The sequence below is a fragment of the Zonotrichia leucophrys genome, chromosome 4A (assembly GCF_028769735.1).
Source record: "Zonotrichia leucophrys gambelii isolate GWCS_2022_RI chromosome 4A, RI_Zleu_2.0, whole genome shotgun sequence".
Lineage (NCBI taxonomy): Eukaryota > Metazoa > Chordata > Aves > Passeriformes > Passerellidae > Zonotrichia > Zonotrichia leucophrys.
In genome coordinates this window covers 7,981,822-8,004,757 of record NC_088174.1, presented here as the reverse complement: position 1 = coordinate 8,004,757, position 22,936 = coordinate 7,981,822, and the positions used below count along the sequence as shown (strand labels likewise).

The 22,936-nt window shown below is 44.4% G+C and overlaps 1 protein-coding gene across 1 annotated transcript in view; it reads left to right on the top strand.

The window, feature by feature from the left end:
• Window positions 1-273: 273 nt before the first annotated feature.
• PAK3 (p21 (RAC1) activated kinase 3) overlaps window positions 274-22,936 on the top strand; it is a 124,635-nt gene continuing 101,972 nt past the window's right edge. Inside the window, exon 1 of the mRNA XM_064713295.1 lies at window positions 274-475. The gene's annotated coding sequence lies outside the window, so the exon portion shown is untranslated. The remainder of the gene's footprint in view (window positions 476-22,936) is intronic.

Here is a 22,936-nt window from a genome sequence, read left to right as displayed (position 1 = left end):
ATCACTGGGGTGGAGAAAATTATTCGCTCCTTTTAGCCTCCCAAGTAACCTCTGCCTCTCGGGCACGGCACCGCCTCCCCACCCCGCCCGGGGAGCAAGGGACCGGGACGCTGCTGCCGCCCGGGGGCTGCGGGCAGCCGGGCCCCGGGACCGGACCCCGGGCTGTTGAGGCCGCCCGCATCCAGCCCCGGAGCATCGCGGAAGGAGGAGGGGGGCGAAAGCGGGTTCACTTCCGCCTGGCTGCAGGAACCACAAGCCCCCAGAATATATTAGAATAATAATAATAGAAAGGTCCCCCCCAGCCCCGTTTTTGTCCCCCTGGAAGGAGGGGGTGGAGAGCAGAGCAGCGAGGCTGGCGGCGGGCGGATCGATGTGGAGCCGGTGAGGCACCGCGGCCGGCCCCAGCTCCCCGCCGGCACCGCGGCCGCGGCCGGCAGGACAAGCGCAGCCTCCCCGCGGAGAGGCCCGGGAGAAGGTCTGTGCTTTGCCTTTGTACCTAGCGTGCCCGGCAACAGGCTGTGCCCTGGGCGGGCTGCTGGCAGCCCGCGGCCCCCTGCAGCCAGTCGGGCATCAAAGCCCAGCCGGGGATCCGTGCGGGGCTGCAGCTTACGGGGGGCTGGGGAGAGCCCCGAGCTCTTTGTCAGCACCCGGCTCTCTCCGGTAATTCCCAAATCTATGCCTTTTAACCGCCCCAGCCCCTGTCCTCGGGCTGGGGGTCTGGTTATTTGAGGTTTCAGGGAGAACTGGCTCCATGGAAAAGGCTCTGGCGTGTGCCTGGCGGTGCCGGTTGGGCCTGGATGCTGCGGGACCGGGATGCCGCGGGACCGGGATGCAGCGGGACCAGGATGCCGCGGGACCGGGATGCTGTGGGACCGAGATGCCGTGGGACAGGGATGCTGTGGGACCGGGATGCCGTGGGACAGGGATGCCGCGGAACAGGGATGCTGCGGGACCGGGATGCCGTGGGACAGGGATGCCGTGGGACAGGGATGCTGTGGGACCGGGATGCCGTGGGACAGGGATGCCGCGGAACAGGGATGCTGCGGGACCGGGATGCCATGGGACCGGGATGCTGCGGGACAGGGATACCGTGGGACAGGGATACCGTGGGACAGGGATGCTGCGGGACCGGGATGCTGCGGGACCGGGATGCCGCGCTGCTGGCTGGCGCTGCAGGCGGGCGCAGGAAGCCTGGCGGGGGCAGGAGGCGAGGGGAGGCCAAGGGCGCTGCAGGCTCCTCGTGTGAGCCACTGGCGAGCTGGGCTGCTTGCCCGCTGGGCCGAGTTGAGCGCCATAGATTGCACTTTCCCATGCCAGATGCACCTTCAGTGACTTGCCATTCAAATATCTTGAGATCATTGCTTTTCACATATTAAACATTTCCCAACTTTTAGCCTGTTATTTTTAATCTTAACACCTTGAATTCCAGAGTGCTTTGATGCCTCAAACCTGTACACTGGTAGCTGAGCATTGTACTTTGGAAACCCTAGAAGTCTGCACTATTTAATATTACTTTAATGTATAGCAATGTATAAGGGAAGTGATTTGCTTAAGACTAGTGAAAGCCTGGGGAAGAAAAACCCTGCCCTCTCATTGCCCTGTGCCTGCACTTCCCCTTCCAATTCCATTCCTTTTGCCTTTTTTTTTCCAGCCAGAAATGTGACACCTAGAGTTGTTTAGGAGCTACTTGCCCTCCTTTCTGAACCTTTTACAGAGCTATGGTCACAAGAGGGAAGAGAAAGAGTGAGTGTTCACTCTAAAGAGACTCTAATCCAGAAATTAAGGTATGGCACAGAAGGAATAAGATGCAGTAAGCTAAAGCAGTCTGAGAGCTGAAAAAAATAAACAACTGGTCCATCTGTCATCTTGCTCATTTTCTTTCATGAAGTCTGAAGGTGTGTTGGATACAGTTTAAAGATCATGTTCTGAATTAAGCTCCTAACTTACGTGTGAGAAAGTGGAGTGACTTCTCAGTGGTCCTGCAGTCACAGCCCCATGTAGCATCCAGCTGGGGTGCAAGTGTCATGTGGTGTGGTTACTTGTGAAGAGTTTTAATAATGGGCTGTAGAACAAAGTTATTCTACTGCTTGTGAATCTGCAGAGGAAGGGAAATAATCTTCTTTGATTTTGCTTCCCTTTGAATAATTTATTCTAAGTTCTCTTCTGCATGTGATGTAACTTTGTGGTGGGGACAGGATGCAAGTCTGGCTTCTTGGTCAGCTGGAGAGGAAAGTGTTGCCTGGTTGGGATGTTCTGCAGAGCTGCTGCTGTAACATGATTGATAGCTGCAATAGCATGGTTAACTCTAATTCACCTGTGTATTTTCCCTGTTAACTGAGTAGTCAGTTACACTCATCTGTGAGCTTGGGATTTATACCACAGAAACGTTTGCCTTAGCACAGAGACACATGGGTAGGAGTAAAAGTAGTAAAATCATAACTTTGGATGATAGTATTCAATGCAAAGATGTCAGAACAAGTGAGAGGTGCTTTCCCTGTGAATGAAGAAAGGTAGAAGTACAGCGTGGTGGTGCACAGGATGGTACAGGTGGAGCCATCCCTCTGCCACAGGCAGCAGTGATACAGAGCATGAATCCTTCTGCATCTGTTGTCTGATGTCGATGTTTAAATTGCTGAGATTTCATTTGGTCTGTAAAATCTAGGGTACCACGTCACCCAAACCCCTCACCAGCAGTTGTAATGGTATTTGAATGCTGTTGTGTGGATTTCTCTTTAAAACCGGGTTTACTCTCCAGAAGCCAGGGAAATCTGAATATTTATCTGCATTAGCAGAATGGTATTAAATGCAAAATCCTTAGCTGCCATGAATATTTATTCTTATCTTAGCTGGCTTCAAACTGCTTCTCTGGCCGATTGCCATCCCTGAAGGTTATTTTCCCAGAGGTTTTGGAGTGGACGCTCACACACTGATACACCTCCAGATTTCATGTTCCTTGATATTTCTAAACAGATTGTCAGTAGTTGGCCAACAACTATATAAAAACAGTCAGTGAAGAAAGTATGGGCCCAAAAATACCTTTGGGCATCAATAGATATCACTTTAAATCATCAGATCATAACTAATTCAGTATATGTAAATACTCTCAGTCTCTCACAGTACTCTCTTCAGATTGAGTGCCTTGAAATTATCCTCGTAGTTGAAGCCTTAACCCTTCAGATAGAATAAGATACATTTTGAGATCCTGTAAGATTTCTTTTTTTTTAAAACTCCCCAGTAATCTTTCTTTCAGTGCATCATATTTTAGAAGGTTTCACTGTGGAACCAGGGGTCTATAGTCACAGGTCTGTTGAGCACAGCAGGGTATATGTAGAATCTCCCTGGACACACTGAGTCCATGGTGGATGAAGTGTTCATTGAGTGCACTGGAGGAGGTTTCTGAGTGTAGAGCTCTCCAGTGTGGGTGCTGGCCCTTGTGGGTATTTTGTGGGTAGTGCCATTATTTCTTTTAGCTGAGTACTGGCAGCCTGTCTCCATTCTTGATCAGAGCAGAGGGTCAGTTTAAGTATTATAGAAGTACATTAATATTTACTAAGGACCTATGGTCTGGTTCCAAATTTACCCAGGAAAAATCACACAATAATTTAGGATGAATGTGACTCTTGGGGTTGATATAGTCCAACCTGCTGCTGAAAGCAGGACCAATTTTTAGCAGGCTGCTCAGGGCTTGGTTCAGTTAAATTAGCAATAGCTCCAAAAACTAATATCCTACAAGCTCTCTGATGCAATTTCAGTGTTTGACCATCCTCATGAAAAAAAGATTTATAATCAGAATTCCCCATGTTTCAGTTTGTGTCTGTTACCTTTCACTGTACCTCCTGGAAAAGTCTGGTTCCATCTTCTCTACCTTCATGGTAGGTAGAAGTATATACATAAATAGGTTGATATATAGAGAGAATGAGCATAGAAGAGATGTAAAAGGGCCTTTTCATAGCTGCTTTGCATTACAGGCAGCATTCCTAAGGCTAAGATCTTCCATGTGGTTTACTCTGATGTGAAGTTAAGATGGTCACAGCTGTAGCCTTGCAATGAACCTGTCTCCTAAATCCTGCCTTTGAATGCAGCAGTAATATGACAGAGTGTGGACTGTGCCACTGGACTGGATGAGTGCTGAATTAATGTGGCCCCTTTTCTACCTGTGGGGTTTTCCACGAGCTTCTTGCAGTTTCAGTAATGAAACCCATTTGTTGGCATGTTTTTTCCCCTAAGGGATTAATTTGATTTTGGGATGGATCCATCCTGTCATATTTGTACGGTGTAAGACATTCCTTCCCTGACACCAAGTGTGCCCCAAGCAAAGTCACTGACCAGTGTCAGCAGTTTCCCAAATTTTAAACCTTGGATACCATCAAGTGGCAGCATTATCTGCAAGGCAGTTTGTGCCCATGAGCATCACACACTGTGGAGTTATAAATTTCTGTGGGAAAGGGAAGGTATGGATCATCTGTGCTGGCCTCACATGTCACTGGGTCTCATAGACAAGGGCTTTGAAACAGCATGAGGCTGTGTGAGGAGAGGTTTAGGCTGGATATTAGGAAGAAGTTCTTCACCAGGCAGTTGGGCAGTGGAACAGGTTCCTCAGGGAAGTGGTCACAGCACCAGCCTGACAGAGCCCAAGAGCCAATGTTCAATTTGGACAACGTTCTCAGACACATGGTGGGGTTACTGGGGTTGTTCTGGGCAGGGCCAGTTGGACTTGATGATCCTTGTTCCTTTCAACTCAGGATATTCTGTGGTTCTGTGATTCTATGAACATGTGTCAGCCAAAGCAAACCAGAAATTAAATTGTGTAGGAGATAAAAACACCTTTGTAGGTGAAATAAAGGATAATGCCCTCTCCTAAATAAACCATTTATGAGTTCTGAAGTTGAGAAATTTGTATTTAACTTTTGCCATCCCTCCCACATCCTGGACCACTGCTCCTTTCTCTTATGTTGTTGTTAGCTAGTATGGAGTTTATTAATCAAACCTTTTCCAATAGGCTCAAGCAGGTTAATGCACTTTGATGTACACAGTGGGGGTGTATTAAAAAGTCAGTGAAACACTGACTTTCAGTAACAATTTCTGTTCTAGTTGGTAATGGCTGATTTATGCGGAGGTTAGCAGAGAGCAACAATCAAACAATGTCTCTTACATAATAAGACAGAGGATCAGCTGGAAAAACTGACCTGCTGTCTGGCAGTTGGTGTGAATGTTTTATTTTGGTGGTAGCATAAGGACTGCAATATTAGAGTAGGTCTGAAGGTCACCTGCTCTGCTGTTCTAGCCTGACATGACTTGTCCTCTGTGGCTCAGGTGACAGTATAAAGACAACAGGAACTTGCTGGTCAGTTCATTTCCCCACATCATAACTCCTTATCAATTATCCTTATCCTTATCAATTTAAGGATGCTTTCCAGCAGCAGTTATAGTAAATTCCACAACAGGCTATCTAGGGAGGATGCAGCATCTTCAGTAAGATGTAAGGGAGTAAGAAAGCAAGCATTGCTAAGGACATAAGTGTTCAAGTGGGGGATTCAGGTCTGCACCATCAGTTAAACATTGCTGAGAGTTTCTCTTTCACACACAGGTGGTCACTCCTGAATGTCTGCAGGACAAGCTCTCTTCCTTGCCCACCTCCCAGCCCTTGCCATCAGAAACATCCCTTTCATCCCTCCCATGGGTGAACGTACAGCACAGGGCAGAGTCTGTGACACTGCAGCTTTTCTGCCATGTTAACTAGTTTACAATGTGTAGGGTGTGGAGCTAAGCAAAGCATGGGAGAGGTTACCAGTTCCCTCTTTCAGGATGCTGGAGTAGTTACACAAATACATAAAAATATGGGATAGAGCAGGGGGAAAAGATATGTGTAGAAATACCAGTTTGTAATTCTATGGAACTCAATAGGAGTTTATGCCCTGGTCTACAGTTTTGCTGTACACCTAACCTTTAATATATCTAATCAATCTTCCCATTGCTCAAGGGCCTCATCTAAGTTTGATTAGCCATTTTAAGGAAAACAGTTTATTGCTGAGTAACAATGAATCACAGCCTTCAGATTAAATTAAAAGTCAGGAAGAGCCCAAAACCAAAGAAGGCAGTAAGATCTCTGAGCTCTGGAAGGAGCCCTGGAAAGGCTGTTACTGAAGGAGCCTTCTCTGCTCATCCTCCTGCAGCAGGACTCCCAGACCAGTGTTACTCTTTGGAGAACACCTTGGCAGGACAAACTTTTCTGAGAAAGAGGCTGTAAGTACAGGAAGATGCCCATTTAGTGCTCAGGTCACAGGACTGTTATCAGCTGATTTGGATTCTGTCCCCAGTTCTCCTCTTGCCCTGCTGTGAGAGACTGGATTTTTCACTTAACCTACCTGCACTTTGCGTCTTCTAGATAGAAAACTATTTTTATTTATCTCTTTGAGATCTCTATAAAAAGGATGCTATGTATCATCCTCACTCTTTACAGTCAGCTAGAGGCAAATCATACAAAAGCTCTGTAAGTGCAGCACATTTTGGCCTGACAGGTCTGTAATGGCCATTTCACTGGGACTCCTTAATAGCTGCAAGAACTGAAATGGAATATCCTCCTCTTGCATATTCAGAAGGGCACTTCAGACAGGGGTCTGCCCAGGCCATTGTCCAGCACAGAGTGCACTGGGGGAGCACAGACCCACATGAGGTTTCATCAGTGTGGGATTTCATTTCTGCCACACCACCTGCAAATCGTGGCAGCCATGTGACAAATGGGGCAGGAGCCTTTTGGTTATTTTGTGGGGCTTTCCCATAGGATCAAAGAAACTGTCCTTTTTGTTTTCAGATTAGTGCTTATATTATTAATTAATGAAGAGGAGAGATAAAGAGGTCTGTTGGCTTTGCCCCTCTTTAATGTTTATCAGGGGGAAAATTATACCTTGAAGACCTGTTTATTTTAAGATTTTTCCTCTGCTAATGATGTTTACCACTGATCTCCCCAGTGATGGCTGGAGTGTCTTTGGCTCTGAGCCTGCACAGGAAGAATAAGGGAATAATAAGCTAAAGGGTTGTTTTTGGGGGATTTTTGATAGTTGTTTGTTTTCTTCATTATGTGTTCGAGGCTTGTTTCCATGAGAAAACTGTAGGTAACCACAGAACTGAGGAAATTCTATTATCTTGGGAACTGAGGAGTGGAAGATGAGAAATATGATGGAGAGCAGATTTGCAGGCAAAAAACTGTTCATGTTTTTACAGAACATCCAGTACTTGCCTGCAGTGCTTTGGCTACAGTGTGGATTTTTTCTGTAGACCACCCCAATGGAATTTGAGAAGAATAAATTAGATATTAGAGAACATTTTAAAATAATACTTTTACAGTCACATCCCCACTCTGGCTATAAAGATACATCCTGAAAGCAGTGTAAAATATTTCTGTAGTGTTTTACCGTAATGTTTATGTTTGTCTTCCTTCTTTCACTCATTCTCACTCTGTGATGAGTGTAAGAAGTCTTAGCACTGGCAGGACAAGATGACACTTCCTCTCCAGCACAAGTTACTATAATTCTTCTTCTACCTCTCTCCTTCTAGAGCCACCAAGGAGATACCTGCAGCAGTGGAAAGTTCTTCCCCCAAAGGTAGAGTCAAGAAATGCTATTAGATTTACATTTTCTCTCTGTTAAACAACACTGAGTGTTAAGCAGAGGGTCTTTTCAGGGGGCCAGGTTCCAGTGGCAAGATTGTAAATTCTCATTTGGTCTAGTTTTTAGAAATTCCATCCCCAGAAATTGAAATTCTTGAAGCCAAACAGTTCAGAAAATAAGCCCTAAGCAGCTCTGCTCAAGATTACATAAGGAACCAGCTTTTAGTCCCTCCCCTTGGTGTTTTTTCATAGTTCATCTATCAACTGCAAAATCCTCAGGCATCTTCTGAACACCTCATCCAGGAAGGGACCCTCATAAAGAAAATTCAGTGGAGTCCAGTGATCATGTGACCCAAAATATCTTCCAGTTTATTCAAAAGTTTTCCTTAATTCCAGGAAGTTTCTAGAGAATTCATCATTTTCAAGTAGTTCATAGAGAAGGAAATGTGCTGATCAAGATACAGGAATAATTATTTGCTTTAACTGTTCAGATATGGCTTCTTGAATTTTCCAGTCAAGCTCCAGAACTACTGGTATTTATTCAAGTAAGATGATGAGATGACTTATTTTCAGTTGGCAATTAATACATTTGCTTTAGGGAATGAAAACTGTGTTACATGAGAAACAAGAACAGCAACATCAACAAAAGATTTTCGTCTGTTCCTTGTGCCAGTCTGTGTTGTGTGTAAATCTGTAATTCTCAGCTGCCTTACCATCAGCCATGTGTGGAATCTGGGGTGTGCCTGTGGTGTGCAGTCCTTGCCTTTGCTGGCTCCTCGTTGGGGAGAGCAGCTTGGCAAGCTGGAGGCTGGCTGAGCCTGCCAAGATCCATTCCAGGGAATCCATGGCACTGTCACCACTGGAGCTTTGCATTTTGACTTGGAATGAGGTTGACCATCTATTGGGCACCCTGCAGATTTTTAGTACCAGTCTTTGCTTCAAAAGTTCCCATTGTGGGGATTTCAAAGGGGATCCAGGCAGGTGAAGCCAAGATTGCAATTTTCTAGAGTAAGTGCAGTGCTAAGGAGGAGGTATATGGGCTCACAATATGTGTGTGGATTGTTTTAACTCATGTTTAATCCTTTAAGTTTGGGAGTGGAAGTAACATCCCCTTTTTTTCCTTCCTGTTTCTTGGATGGAGGGAAAAAGAAATTATCTCTGCCATTCTGTATCTTTCTTGCAGGGAGCTTGTGAGGTAGTAGGGAATCTCTCAATTAATGTGCTTTCTGTTTTTTCAAAAATGGGGTTCTTCCTCGAGGTTTTCCAGATCTGATTTGACTGATGATATAATGAGTAGACTTGAAGCATTCCCTTGATGGTCAGTAAACAGGAAACAAATTCAACTGAGGATCCCTGTCCAAGGAGCACAAAATAGGAGGAATACAGAGTCACATTTTCAGAAATCTGAAGTTAATTATTAATTTATTATTTCAGAAATCTGAGTTAACACAGCCAAGAAGACAGACATGTAAACACAAAAGGTTTTGTTCATTATTGATGTTAAGGTATCAAACACACATTCTGTGAGACTTTATTTAACGTGGAGCTTACCTGTGTTTAGAAAGGACAAAATATCTTATAAAAGTTTGCATATGATATCCTGAGTCTCACTCTGACCTCCTCTCTGGAGAGTCCAGTCCTCAGCTGTATTTTACTTAACTCTGAGGCTTAAATTAGGAATGGGGTGAAGTTTTGCCTCTTTTGAAATCAGGACAGTCTTAATTTTGAATCCAGGTAAGCATATGGGTTTCATACTTCAAATTCTTCAAAGAATTTGAGGCAGAGTTTCCAATTTTCTATTTGTGATTTGCTCTGATTCTCAATGAGAGAATTAGTTTGGAAATCAATGTATATGCCAGTTGTGCTTACAAGAAATTACAGTTGTAATTGCTCACAAAATTAGAAGGAATTTTAGGAAAAAAAGGTCTAATTTTAGGAGCTCTTAAGTAATTTGATCAAAGTGTTTTAGCACACATGAACCAGGACTATTAATTTCCTTTTGTTGCATGTGCAGAGTTTAAATAAGGTTGTTATGGAGTGCAAGTAGTTACAAAGGAGATAGATTTCCTTATTGCTTGCCTTGTTTGTGAAACACATTTTATGTCATGAGGCACCGATTACCTAAATTAGAAATCCTAAACAATGGTGTTGTCTCATTTGGTAGGAAGCAGAGACTGTGTGGACAACTGAAAGCTTGCTTAAAGGCAATCTGTGACCCACTCCATCCTGTTCTTATGCTAATGTGAGAATGGCTGGCCTGGTCACCATCTGCTGTCCCTGAGGTTCCGGCCTTGGGCACTCAGAATTGGTTTGCTTTATTAATGCTAGGCCATTCAGAACAGCAGCAGTGCATTTGTTATAGTCTGTGAAATCAGAAGTTCCAATTGTAAGCATACAGAGATAACTGTCACTTTTAATAATTCACTCAAACATGATAGCCACCACTTTTTCCAACCTCTCAGGCAGAGATGCCATCTTTCAGGCTGGAGTTACCTTCAGCAAATTCAACAAAGGCCTCTCTGGCTTTTCAGGGTGATGGGGTTTTACTTCCTTGGAAGGTCATTTCATTTAGGCACTGGATGGATTTATTAGGTACTGGATGGATTTATTTTCTGGCTCTACATTTTAACTTTTGCAAATGCCCCCTAGAGAAACAGAATAGTATCTTGATAAAAATAAAAAATTAATAAATAAGACATACAATGGGATTATTTTTAGAGGGGCTAAAGGGCTGAGTTGTCAAATATCCTCAACTAGTCTAATTAAACCAGTTGAGATTTGAAGGACACCATGCATCAGTTTTGCCTAAGCTTGTTGTCAGGACAAATGGCTACAATCTCAGTTGTAAGTACCTAATAAAGTCTCATGGAATGGTGATTCTGTTTGTGCTTATTAGCTACATGGTTCTTCCTTTGGTGTGCATGGCTAATTAGAAAACAATTCTTTATGTTGCTCGTTGTGAAGTTCCCCAGGTACAAGTCAGGACAGTTGAACGGGTAGGCAGCAAGCCATGTATGTGCTCCTGCCCTGCTGGGCCTGCACTCTGGAAAGGGGCAGAGCACACAAAGCTCAGAACCTGCACATCTCCTGCTTTATCCCTGCCAGGGGTGCAGGGCACTTCCTGAGGTGACACCAGTCCACAGCTTTCCCTAGGAAATAGAATCGTGGCTTCCTTCCATTTTCCAGGGGAGGGAAGTGGGGCATGGCTAATGCTGTGCCCTGTGTCCCCAAGCCTGCAGCAGCCCTGGGAGCACTGAGGCTGTGCCAGGTTCAGCCCCAAACTGCCCACACTGGGGTGCAGGGGGAACTGGGGGCGTTCAGGGTGTGGGGAGGCAGTGAGGCTGTGTGAACAATGGGACAGGCTGTGGTCTCACCTGATGTCAGGCTTTTTGTGGTATCCCAGTGAAAGAGCATTTTATGTCAGAATGGGCATGGAACAGGTCCCCCAAGGATCTCACTGGATGTTGGGTCATCCAGTGAGAGTGTAATTTTGGGGACTGACTCTCCTGACTCCTAATTGCTCTGTTTCAACTTGATCTGTATGCAGAATTTATTTATGATGACCTCTGTGATGAAAAAAATTAGCCAGTTGCCTAACAAGCAATACAGCCAACAGGGAGAACAACTTTCAGCAGCTACTTTTGTCCCCTCCCTTGCCTCCAGAGCTTTCTGTTGTTTCTTTCAGTTATGGCTGAAGGAGACAAGCACTCCAGGGCCAGGGAAAATGAGAGTTAATTACACTGTGGAATGGAATTGTTGCACAGTGCTGGTTCTTTCTCATCCTTGTCTCAGGTGCTTTGGAGTACAGCAGAGCCAGCAGAGTTCTTCTGTACTATCCTTTGCTTATTTTGGAAGCACTGGAGATACAAAGCTAAACCTCTTTCCCTTAAATGAATGCAATGAGGAGCAGGCCTCTTTTTGGTGCCAAGATCAAGTGAAATTCACCTCAGCAGAGGTGGATCTCATATTATGTGTATAGTTTAGAAAGGAGAGTAACAGTGTGTGTACTCCATGAAGTTTATGGGTGAATCTGTATTTCAATAGCTTTTGCTGTAAAATCTAGAAGGAAGTCCTTGAGAAATGCATAGAGGAAAAAATATTTGTATCTCAAGGATGAAGTAGAACATTAGGATATGGAAGGTTGTCCTAGAAATCACTCTGGGTAATAGAATCACAGAATCCATCTTCCTTACTTTCTGAGTTCTTGTTTAGGACACTGTCTTAGTGGAATGCTGGTGTAAAACAGAAGTGAAGAAAGGGGAGATGTGGCATTCTACAGAATAACGGGGGGAAAGCTGACAGCAATGTCCCCTTTGGCTCTTCTCATTTGAATTGCTGAACTTGGGCAGAGATCTGAGTACATAAGATGTGCTTACAGATATCTGGCTACTCTTCAGTTTCTCAGTGACTGAGGACAATCAAATCCTTGTGAAGTAGAGCCCCTCCTGACCAGAGGAGTGTTGCCAGGCTGGTACAGGGGCTGCTGCTCTGCCAGCTGCACACATGGAATTGTTCAGCACAAAGGTGCATCTGCTCATGAATGTGGTCCTATGGAGTCATGCAGAGCTAGTGCAAGCATTAAACCAGGTATGACAGTTTCAGAGTCCCTCATCTGTCAGGACAATTTCATCTCACATCAGGGACAAGTGTTAGAATCTGTCACATTCCAGCAATAATCTCTGGGTTTACCTGTCTTCATTGGAAAGATTCCCATTTAAATGTGGATGATGCTTCAAAATGATTTTGCTGCATTAAAATACCAGAATAGGTTTGTTTTCACTATAAAATACACTGAATTACTGAAGTTTCATAAATTACCATGGAGCAAAATAGTTGTCTTCTTATCAAGTCTTGTATGTAATACCTTCAGGTCACACAAGCTGGGACTGAACAGTATCTGCAGGGCATGTGGAAATGCAGAGGAGAGAGGACCTAAAGAAATGTTCATCATCTGGGATGCCAATTTCTTTTAGTGGTTGGCAGAAAAATTCTGCTCTGCTTGTACCTTGCCTGTACACTCTGATAATTACAGCAGTACATGGTGTGAAACAGTAAACCTTTCAAGTTCTAGTGTTCTTACTTGGTTCTTCTCTTGACAGAAATGATCCTGACAGGGTTGATTGAACACTTTTGAAATATGTTTTTAGTTTCTTCCCTAGAAATAAAATGTGCCATTCCATTGAAAGATAAGTGACAGGAACAACTCGGTTCTGATGAGTGAGGGAAATCAGAAATGACCAGAAGCAACCATTGTTAGAAGTGAAGAGCTGGTGTCTGCACATGTCAGTGCAGTGTTCCTTATGTTTTCATTGTTGACTGGGTAGGAAAAACAGTCCTGCTAGCATGCTGGTGCTTACATGAGGTGTAGGAATATCTGTCAAAATCTATTGAGGTGCTTTGAGAAGTTGTGGAATAACATCTCTGCAAAGGACTCTGCATAAGCTCTTGGAGAGACTGCAGCAGTGCTAGACAACCTTCCAAGCCTTTATCACGGCCTGGAAGTCTCCATCTTCAAAAAGGCCCTGTTTATACTTGGACACAAACAACAGCAAGTGAAAGTTTGTGTCTAAAGAAGTTAAAAATAAATTGTGAAGAGAGATACATTCAGAGATGACAGGACTACAATGAGCAAGTCTTCATTCTTCTATGCAAGACTCTCTAGAGTGACAACTTTAGTTAGAGAGTGTGATTATTTGCTTTTGGAATGCTTAATATCGGTTCCTTCAAGCTGAGTTAACTTATTGCCAAATATATTCCATTTGTTCCCTGGTCAGCAGATACAGGTTGTCTTCTGTTCCCCTTGTTATAGGAAGGACAGCTGGGGAGGCCAGAGGACAGGGGTGGCTCTCAGACACAGAATGCTGACAGTGGCTCAGTTTTGCCTACAATTGTGTTTGTATCTCTGACTTGAACTAAGCTGAACAAGATACTTGGTTCCTACATAGGAACCAATATTTGTGAGATATCACAAATATTTTGAAAAATGGTCCTTCTCTCCTATCACAGTGACATTTGCTGCTGCTTGGTGGAGTGTCCTAGCTGGGACTCAAAGCCTCATGGTTAACCAGGAACTGGCTCTAGGAGGTTGGATCTTGTTCTTGCCCCCCTTTTCAGACATCACATAGAGCGAGATGCAGTGGATGGACTTTGGTGGGTCTACAGAGTGGGTGGACTTTGGCAGCTACTAATTGTAACAGCAGTGGCAGTGCCTTCCTCCTACCTTGCAAAACCAGTGCTTCCAATAGAGCACCTGAGCTGAGTGTGCCTGGCCATGTTGGGATGAGTTGGCTGGAAAGTGAGAGAATGCTCTCAAATAAATCACCAGCTTCTCTTTTCCCAGAATTCTTGTGAGGACTCACCCTATACCTGCAGATTAAAACATATTTAAACCTTAAGAAACATCTTGTAACACGATTTGTATTCTTGCACTTGTGCACAGTCATGGTTCCTTTCTAAGCAGAAAAGATCATAGCAGAATACAGGCAAGGAGGAGAGCTGAATGAAACAGAAACAGCAGAGGAGCTGGTTAGAGCAGGACTGCAGTTCCCCTCCTTCCTGCTGGTTTGTTCATCTCCTGGTGCTGCTGGGACACCTTCTGCTGGCAGCTCCATTCTGCAGGAGCTCAGCAAGAGCTCTTCCTCCTCTGGGTGTGTGTGAGGCTCTTGATTTGCAAGGCCTCATTTAAACTGGTAGATCAAAACACTTGCTTCCCCAGGAGAAAGGAATGTTTTCTCATTCCTGTCCTACTTCATATTTCACAGCTGCAGTTTGTCTTGTTTTCTCCCTGCCTAAGGCCCAGCAAGTGCTGCAATGCACAAGGGTTTAAAGGATTATTTATTTTAGGGCATTGATGCCTCCTTTGAAAAGCTGTGAGTGCTTATTTTGTTAGGGGACTCTTGTTAGAGCAGCATGGGGATTTTGCAGGGAGGAAAGGGAGGCAGTAAGTGTGCATGTCTCTTGCCAAACCAGGTTACATAAAGATAGGCCTCTCAAATTATCCTAAGCAGGATGGGTTGGGATGATCTTTGCTCCTGAATTTTTCTTTTAGACTGGCTGTGTGTCCCATTTTCTCCACCTTTGTATGACTCCATCGCTGATTGCACTGATAGATGAATGTCCTTAAGTTATTCAACACAGGTGAAAATGATGGGGAAATTAACTTCCATTAACTTCACTAGGAACATGATTAGTCCTTAGCTATACCACCTCCAGCCAAAACCTCATTGCCCTCCAGCCAAAACTGACTCTGGTTATAGTTTTGGAAGTGAAGCATCAAAAAAGAGCTGCCAAGTCCTCACGCCTGGCCTGTGGGCCTCTGCATCATCATGGTAAGGGTATGTTGGCTGTTCTTCTTCTTGGAAAGCTTCTTGGAAGAGGAAGTGGATTTGGAAGAATGGCTTGGAATCAGCCATGGTGGCTCTTGGAAGCTTTCAGGTTAGTTACCAGCTGACTGCTCATTCCAGGGTGATGTGGCAGCACCAAATATTGCCATTTGGCCAGGCTACTGCTAAGCAGGGCAGAGGTGTCACTTCTGAAGGATAAGGGAGGAGCTGGAAGTCTGACCTTCCTTCCAGTGTGAGATCCTGAGAGTGGGGATGGAGTCTTGTCTCATGCCAAGCCTACATTTGATTATTTACACCAATAAGTCGCCTTGCCATCCCCCCTCTCCCAGAAAAGAATTCAACAACAGAACTCAAAGAATGTGGCAAGTCTGAAATACATTAATGTATGTTAAAATCTTCCCCTCTTTCTAGAATCATTTGCATTTTTTAATTCCAGAGGGAGCTTGCAAGTCCATCCATAGTGTGCCACTCATAAGCCTCTCTGAAGTCTGGTAGGTTTTTATCAGCTTAGGGCTGGTTTGTTCTGCTTTCCAGGGAAGGATGAAGTTGGTTTAGACTTGCTGATGGGTTGGGATACGTACAGGTAATGTTCTACTCCCTCTTCTCCCACCCTCAAAATGTCTAAGACCCAAAGGCAAATCTCTCCTTAGACTTTCCCCAGAGCTTTGGAAATTTTTGGATCAAGTCTCATGAACTGAGCCAGGCTTCAGAATCCTTGATGATCATTGCATCCAGAACTGGTCAATGTGCATTTAGGAGAGCCTTGATGTTCTCACACAGCCAAAGGGCACAGATACCCTCTAATGTCTCAGGCTGCATGAAGTGAGTGTGACAATTCTGATGATATAAGAGGTTTCCTCTGAAATAGATTTTGTATAGGTCTGTAAGTCCAAATGCAAACGTGCCTGTTTATTGAATGTAGGTGTCCCCTTTGTGATAACTCTGAGAGACTGGGTAACAGCATCCACAAGGGGAGAAGACAATTCTGATACCTTTTTTACCTGGAAGGAACCTGTACAAAGAAAATGTGCTTCTAATGAGGATATGCACTGCTAATCACTTCTGTGAGCCATCAGTCTGATGAGGTTGAATATTTTTCCTGAGATCCTAGCTCCAGAAGTCAGGTAATTTATGGGAAGAATCTCTGTTTTCATTTAAAAGACAATTTCTAATTCTCCTTGCTGAAAACAAAACAAAAAAAAGGCTAGAAGATGCAAAAGGCAGAAACACCATAAGGCAAATAAAACCTTTAATATCTAAACCCATCTTTATTGCTAAGCCAATCTCATTATTTTTTAGGATCTGAGTAATGATTTTTGAATGCCCAGGTTGGCTTTGGAGCCAAGAGACCTGCTTTTCTCAAGTGCTAAGTACTTTACTCCAGCTGTCACACCTATAAAAATCACCCATTAAAATCATGCCTGGGGTCCAGCAGTCAGACATCCACAGCTGGGGGTGGAGAGAAGAAATACAGATATGGGGCACAGGCAGAGCTGTGCCATACCTGCCCCATAGTGTGGTAAATGTGCACTGTGCTAAGCAACGTTGTTGCCTCCTAGGCAGAAACAAGAAATAACAGTAGAGGCTTCTTCACAGTCTTTTATAATGTAAAACATTAAAGTAAAAATATTATGAACGGCTTATGAAATCAGCAGAGCTGAGCTTTACATCTAAGGAACAAATTAGGTGAAAGGGAGGGGGAAGCAGAGGAAAACAACATTGATAGCAAAGGGAAGTCAGAAAGGATCTTTCTCTGGGGAATATTCTGAAGTAAAGCTGAGGAAATTGGGAATTTTGTCTTTGTTTGGAAAAGGGGGTGTGTGGATACTTGTGCAAAGTCTTAATTTTGCATCTTGAAGTGTTATTTTATTACAATTGTTGCTGGTTTGGGTTTTTCCTTAAGGTCTCAACTCTCAGATTCAGGAGTATCTCTCAGCATCCATAAGGAAGTAATTTCCTGTGCTCCCCATCCATGGAAGAGTAAGTGGAAATTTGAACCAAAGAGGAGACCCCTTTCTCTCTCTCCAGCCCCAAGACTGCTGTTTGTGTGTATTTATTTTTAATCCTGACTCTTGATGTTTAAGTGGCTGTGGTTAGTAGTATTCCAGTTTTTATCCCAAGGTCACTGATTGAACCTTGTACTCTTCCCAGTGGAGTTTGCCTCATTGAGCACACTCAGGGCTGGGATGGCAGTGCTGCATCTCTGCTGCACTTTATTCTAAGGAAAACACTTCCCTGTAATTACACTTCTTGGTCTTTTTACAGTGAAGGCAGGATTTTTTGAAAGTTCAGGTTCAAGGCCAGCAAATAACTGGAGATAAAGAAGTACTCAAGGCTTTGAATGTTCTGTAATTTTAAAATAACCTAAAATCATAAAACAAAAGTAAAAGGGGAGAAATTTCCCAACATAATTTTTTGGGAATCTGTATCTTTTGTTTCTTTTATTGCAGGTAGGCCTGTTGTGAAATGTGGCTCTATGTTTGAGTTTTTTGCAACAAATTAGTAAGTCACCAATTTGCTCACTCTTTGCTTTGAGTTACTTTTTATGTTTAAAAGATCCTGTAATAGAAACATTTTTTCCAGTATGATCACTGGGCTTTTCAGGTCTTTTGATGGGTAAAAAAGATGACTTGTTTTTTGAGTGAATACAATAGAAATGTGTGTGTGTAAATAGCAGTAAAGAGAGTCCTTACTGTGGGTGCATGTTCTGTGTTCTACCTGCTCATTTTTCTAATAAATATATATACGCCAAACCCAAAAGGCCCTCTGTGAACAATGCCAATCCAAAACCTTACTATCAGAGTACTCTGAATAAGTGCCTTCCTCAATTGTACTCATGCTTTCCAGTGAAATAAGCTGATAATTCCACCCATGTGTTCTCTTGTTTGCTGGGGACCTTCCTGAGTGTGGAGGGGACGCAAGCCCCCTCTCCCTGCAAGTGAAAGCAGAGAGCTGTTCTGTACAAGGTAGCTGGCAGATGAAACTGTGTCCACAGAAAGTGAAAAGTGTTCTTTTTTCTGCATAAAGGGCCTTAAAGTGGTTTAATTAACACTGACCCCATTTAAAGGGGTGGCTTATGTGCCTGCTTGAGGGAGTAGTTCACGTCTTGCATGTGTTGGTGGGTGGAAGTCTCTTTCAGTGTGCTGTGTTGGACAGGCAATGAAGCCTGAAAAATCCAGCAGCTGTTTGCCCCACAAGGAACCAGCTGGTTGGAAATGCAGGCTGTGTCCCTGAGCTGCCTGCACATTCAAAACCAGGGCATGTTTGCTCCTTTAATTAGTGCTCCCCCTGGTCCTTGGAATATGGGTTTGTGACAGAGAGCTTGTTGAAAGAAGAGCAAGGAAGATTTCCTGCTTTCCCAGCCTCTCCAAGGGGTGGGGAGGACAGCTGGGACTGCTCCCTGCACGAGAGGGTTTCCATGGGCTCAGGTGAGGTTTGGCCATGGCACAGGGGTGGTGGGAAGCTGCTCCTCTCATTGCAGACAGGGTTGGTGTCCAACCAGTGCTGAATGTTTTGCTGAACTACAGCATTGTTTAAACTCAAGGGAAGATTCTGGGAGAGGTGGAACCTTAAGGACTTTAGCTTTTCTTTGGATTCATCTCATCAGGTGTGTGGAGGTGACTACTAAATACATCTGCCTTGCTGGTTGTGTGTAGTGTGGGGGTCCAGCTGTGTGATCCAGCAGAGATCCTCCACAGCTGTGCTCTCCACCAGCTCCAGCAGTGAGAGGAAAACCTCCTGTGTGACTAATGCAGTGCAACTAACTGGGCTTCTGTTAAATTACTTACTCAGCTCAGTTCTGATGATTCACTTGTCTCTTGCCCCAGCTGGTCCAGATTCTCTCCTGACAAGGTAGCACAGTCCTCACAGCCTTGCTGATAAGCCCATGGCGCTTAAGAGCAGAAGGAAGGAATTTACCTGATGCTCCCAATCTCCACAGGGGATATTGCCTCTTGGTGTTCCTTATCAGTGACTTCTTCTGGTGATACAATCAGGGAGCTGCTTGTATTGAGGTATTATTAGTAACACTGAGAGCTGTCAGATCACTTTGGGTGGATTTGCTCTCTCTCCTCTCTCACTCTGTGTGGGAGAGGAAAGGCAAACCCTGCATTTCCAGGGAAACAAAAGGTATTGCACTTCCAATAAAGCTTCTCTTTAAATGAATGATGATAAATTAGCCAACTGCTGAGTGGAGTTGTTTGTGCTGTGGAAGCAAAGCATTGATCCCCCCAAAACTGACCTTTTTTTTTTTTTTCCTCATTTAAGCAAAATAATTGGAGGTGGATTTAACTCTTTGTTTTTAGTAATGATATGAGAAATCCAAATGAGGATAAAATGGAAATTGGTATTTGGAGTCTCAGAAAATTGTAGCAAATGCACTACAGTTTGCTAATTTTTCATATTTTCATTACCTACTTCTAAAGCTTGCAGAGAAATAGAGGAGGTCTGAAGAATCTCATTAGAAAAACTGATGAGTTCTTTCCTTCTCTATTTTATCTTAAGAAAGAAAGGGGGAATTTAAACTGAAAAGTGTGCCATGAGTAACAATGGGAAGACCTTATTGCATACAAGGGACTGGACTACAAGAATTGTCTGCCAAGAGGCATTTTCAAGGAAAACCACATAATGAGATTTGAGAACACAGTAAAATTTTACCAGTGCTAACAGCTTTGGCAGCTCTAAGGCAAAGACAATGTGGAGGGCAGTAAGTTGTGAGGCTTGTTGGCTCCAGAATCTGCTATTTGAGAGGATCTCCTTTTGCACAGAATTGTTCTGCATGGTGATAAGAGATGTAGGGGGGCAGGACAGGGCTGATTCTCTGCCCAGAGACTTCAGAACTTCTTGAAAGTGGCACTGAAGTAACCAAGAGCATGGCAGATCTCTTCCTCTGTGCTGCATTAGCTGTTGAAAGAAATTATACATGTTGTTTAATTAATTAAGTTTCCAAGCTGTATAATAGCATGTTTGCTGGAGAGAAATTCTAATGGCACCATGAAGTGTCCTTGAGCAAATTAAAAAGATGCTACTTTGAAAGGTAACTGCTCTGAGCCACACAGGGACTTGTGGGAAATGCCTAGGATGTCTGAAGGAGAAAGAGATGGCTTTGTTATCAGGAGGATGCTCCATGCTCCTGGGCATCCACAGGGAAAGATCTGCCATTCCTACAAGAGCCTTCTAATGAGGCTTCTGGTGGGAGTGCTGCCCCCAGCCCTCCAGCAGGGAAAGGGGTGAAGTTCTGAGATCTGGCAGCAGTCCTGCCCACACCCTCAGGGAAACCCATCTGTGAGCTGCCTTGTGAACCTGAGCCCTGCCAACCCAGTGAGAGAACTCCCTCTGCTCTTGGTAGCTTTGGAGTGGGCAATAAATGCTTTGTTGCCACACTGAAGGGTTTTGGGGGCAGCAAACTGAGGTAGAGACAATAAAATGTTAGTCATGCATCCCATGTCTCCCTTCTTCCTATCTTTCTGTGTTTCATTGTCATTTGATTTTCATTTTCCTTTGTCCAGGTCCTTGTTTTAACCTCCTGCAAACCCTCTCTGGTCAGTGGGGTGAAGGGAAGTTCTCAGACCAACTCCTCAGGTTATGGACTCTTCACTCATGGCATCAGAAGAGCTGCCAAGGCAGCCTGGGCCCAAACAGCTCCTGTCACACCAGCCCAGGGTGTGGGGTTGACTTTGGGTTCTCATTTGGGTCTGAATTTGCCTGTGTAGAAGGCACTTGGATCAGACCTTCAGTTCACAGCTCCCTGAGGATGGAGGTGCAGGTTCCTCCCAGGGCCAGGGGTTTGGCTGAGGCAGTTGGGTACTTGGAATCAGCCCAGGGAAGCTGCAGGAGGTGCTGGCAGTGACTACTGGGCAAACTAAAGGTCATTTCCTTCTGCTTGGTCCTCTGCTGCCTCTCTGGTTGTTGTGCTGTAGCAGAGGCAGGAAAAGCAGGGGTGTCTTCACTCTTCAATCCATCCTCTTCCAGGAAAGAGGCACCTGCTGAGAGGTGAGATATGTGACAGGGGGAGCAGTGAGGGTTGGGTGAGGGTTGCCTTGCTCTTGCCACACTGTATACAAATGCTCATTGGAAACCTGGCTTTGGTTTCCATTTCCAGCTCTCCCTGTTGGACACTTCACTTGGCAAGGCTTTGGATTTTGTACCTTGCTCTCTGTGAGTGCTGGAGGGTGGTTTCCTGCACCAGATTGTTTTGTTTGGAAGGTCTGGGATGTGACCCAAGTGTGGGGCCAGCCCTGCCCTGCCCCTCACTGCTGGGGGCTGAGTGTGTGCCCAGGTTATGACATGAATCCCAGGATGTCTCCATACTGAGTTTTGTTCAGCTGCTGTGTTTTGTGCACTCTGCCAGGTGAATTCCCATCCCTGGTTGTCCTTCAGCAGGCCTGGTTTTGCCTCCTTGCTGATGGAGAGGCCGTGACAGGACCTCCACCTCCTGGGGAATACACATTTATTGATGAAGTGTTGAGGGGTTTAGAAATTATTCTCTGATTCTGCAGCTGACAAACTCCCCTGCCACTGATACCTTTCCCCCTCCTTTCCTGGCTGCTGAATTTTCTTTTGATGAAAGCAACAGCATGTGTGCTCAGAGTGCTGGTGAAAGGGAATTTCCTAACTCAGGGTGAACTGTTGGGGCATGTGTGGGCTCCTTTAGGAAGGTGAGTATGTTTGCAATAAAATTTTTCATGTGTAGAACAGGACTTTTTGATCTATAAGTTCAATCTGCTTTTTGGCTTCCATAATGGCTCCCTGGATTGTTTGAAAATCTTGACTTGGTTGCAAAGTCTGATAGAACTTGTGTGCACAGCAGTAGAGTGCAGAACTTACTGGTTATTTAAGTGGAAATCAGGGACTCAGGGGAAGGCTGTTAATGCACTTGCAGTATCTTTACTATGTGTGGTGATTTCACTGATGATTCTGTATGCCTGAGAAGGACAGGATGTTTGCAGTTTTAGTCCCATGACTTCCACAACACACAGGAAAACCGGAGGTACCCTCAAGCCAGGAGTGCACTGGACAGACATTCACCATGTGACACAGTAGGCAGCCTTGGCAATGGCACACCAGGCACCTTTCATGAGGCATGTCAAGCAGCTGTGCTTTGAAAAAGCAGAAATGAAAATTACTTTTTATTACCCCCCAAAAGGCTTAGGCAGAAAATTATGCATAATTGAAATAAAATACTTGCCTATTCTTTGATAGACAAGTGGAAAGCAATCAAAACTCTAGTTTTATTTATAAAGAAAGCATTTCTTTTGTGTTTGACTTTTTTTTCCCTTAATTTGGGTTTTCTTGAATGCTCCTTTCCCCTACCCTCAGCATTTTTGAACTCCTAGTACAATTGCATAAAGCTTAAATAATAAAGCTTAGAATAATTTTAGGCATATTTTCTTCAACATTTTCCTTTCCCCACTCTTTGGGGAGAAAAAATCCAAAACCAAAGAAACCCATTCTGTGTAAAATTTCCAAAGTGAAACGGAGAAGAAGGAGGCAGCTGTGCGATTTTGTTACTCTGTAACTTTGCCAAAATTGGAGATGCTTGGAAAGGTAGAAAATAAAAAGGGGAGGACAATAAAAACCAAGAAAATCAATCTCCTTACTCCTATTTTCTGCATCTAGGGACAGAAAAGAGAAGGAGCTTTGAGACATTTTCATTATAGCAATGTTAACTTCCACTCCCCTCCCTCCTCCTGTCTCCCCATGTGCTTTCCATATGTTTTGTATTCTGGATGCTGTCAGGGAGGAAGGCTGCAAGACAAGAGAAGGGTGTGAGTTTCAGAAAGCTCTAATGAGAAGCACCTTGGGTGTTTTTGTCTCCTGGGAAAGAAGTTTGCTGTGTGCTCCTGCCTTGGCTCCTGCAGCAGCACCGAGGGGAAGCAGAGATCCAGGCTGGAGATGCCACTGGGGAGAGGCTGCTGGGGTTTCATCTGTGCTGGGCCTGGCTGACAAGCAGTGGTTACCTGGAGCTGGAGAGAGCATTGCAGGCGTA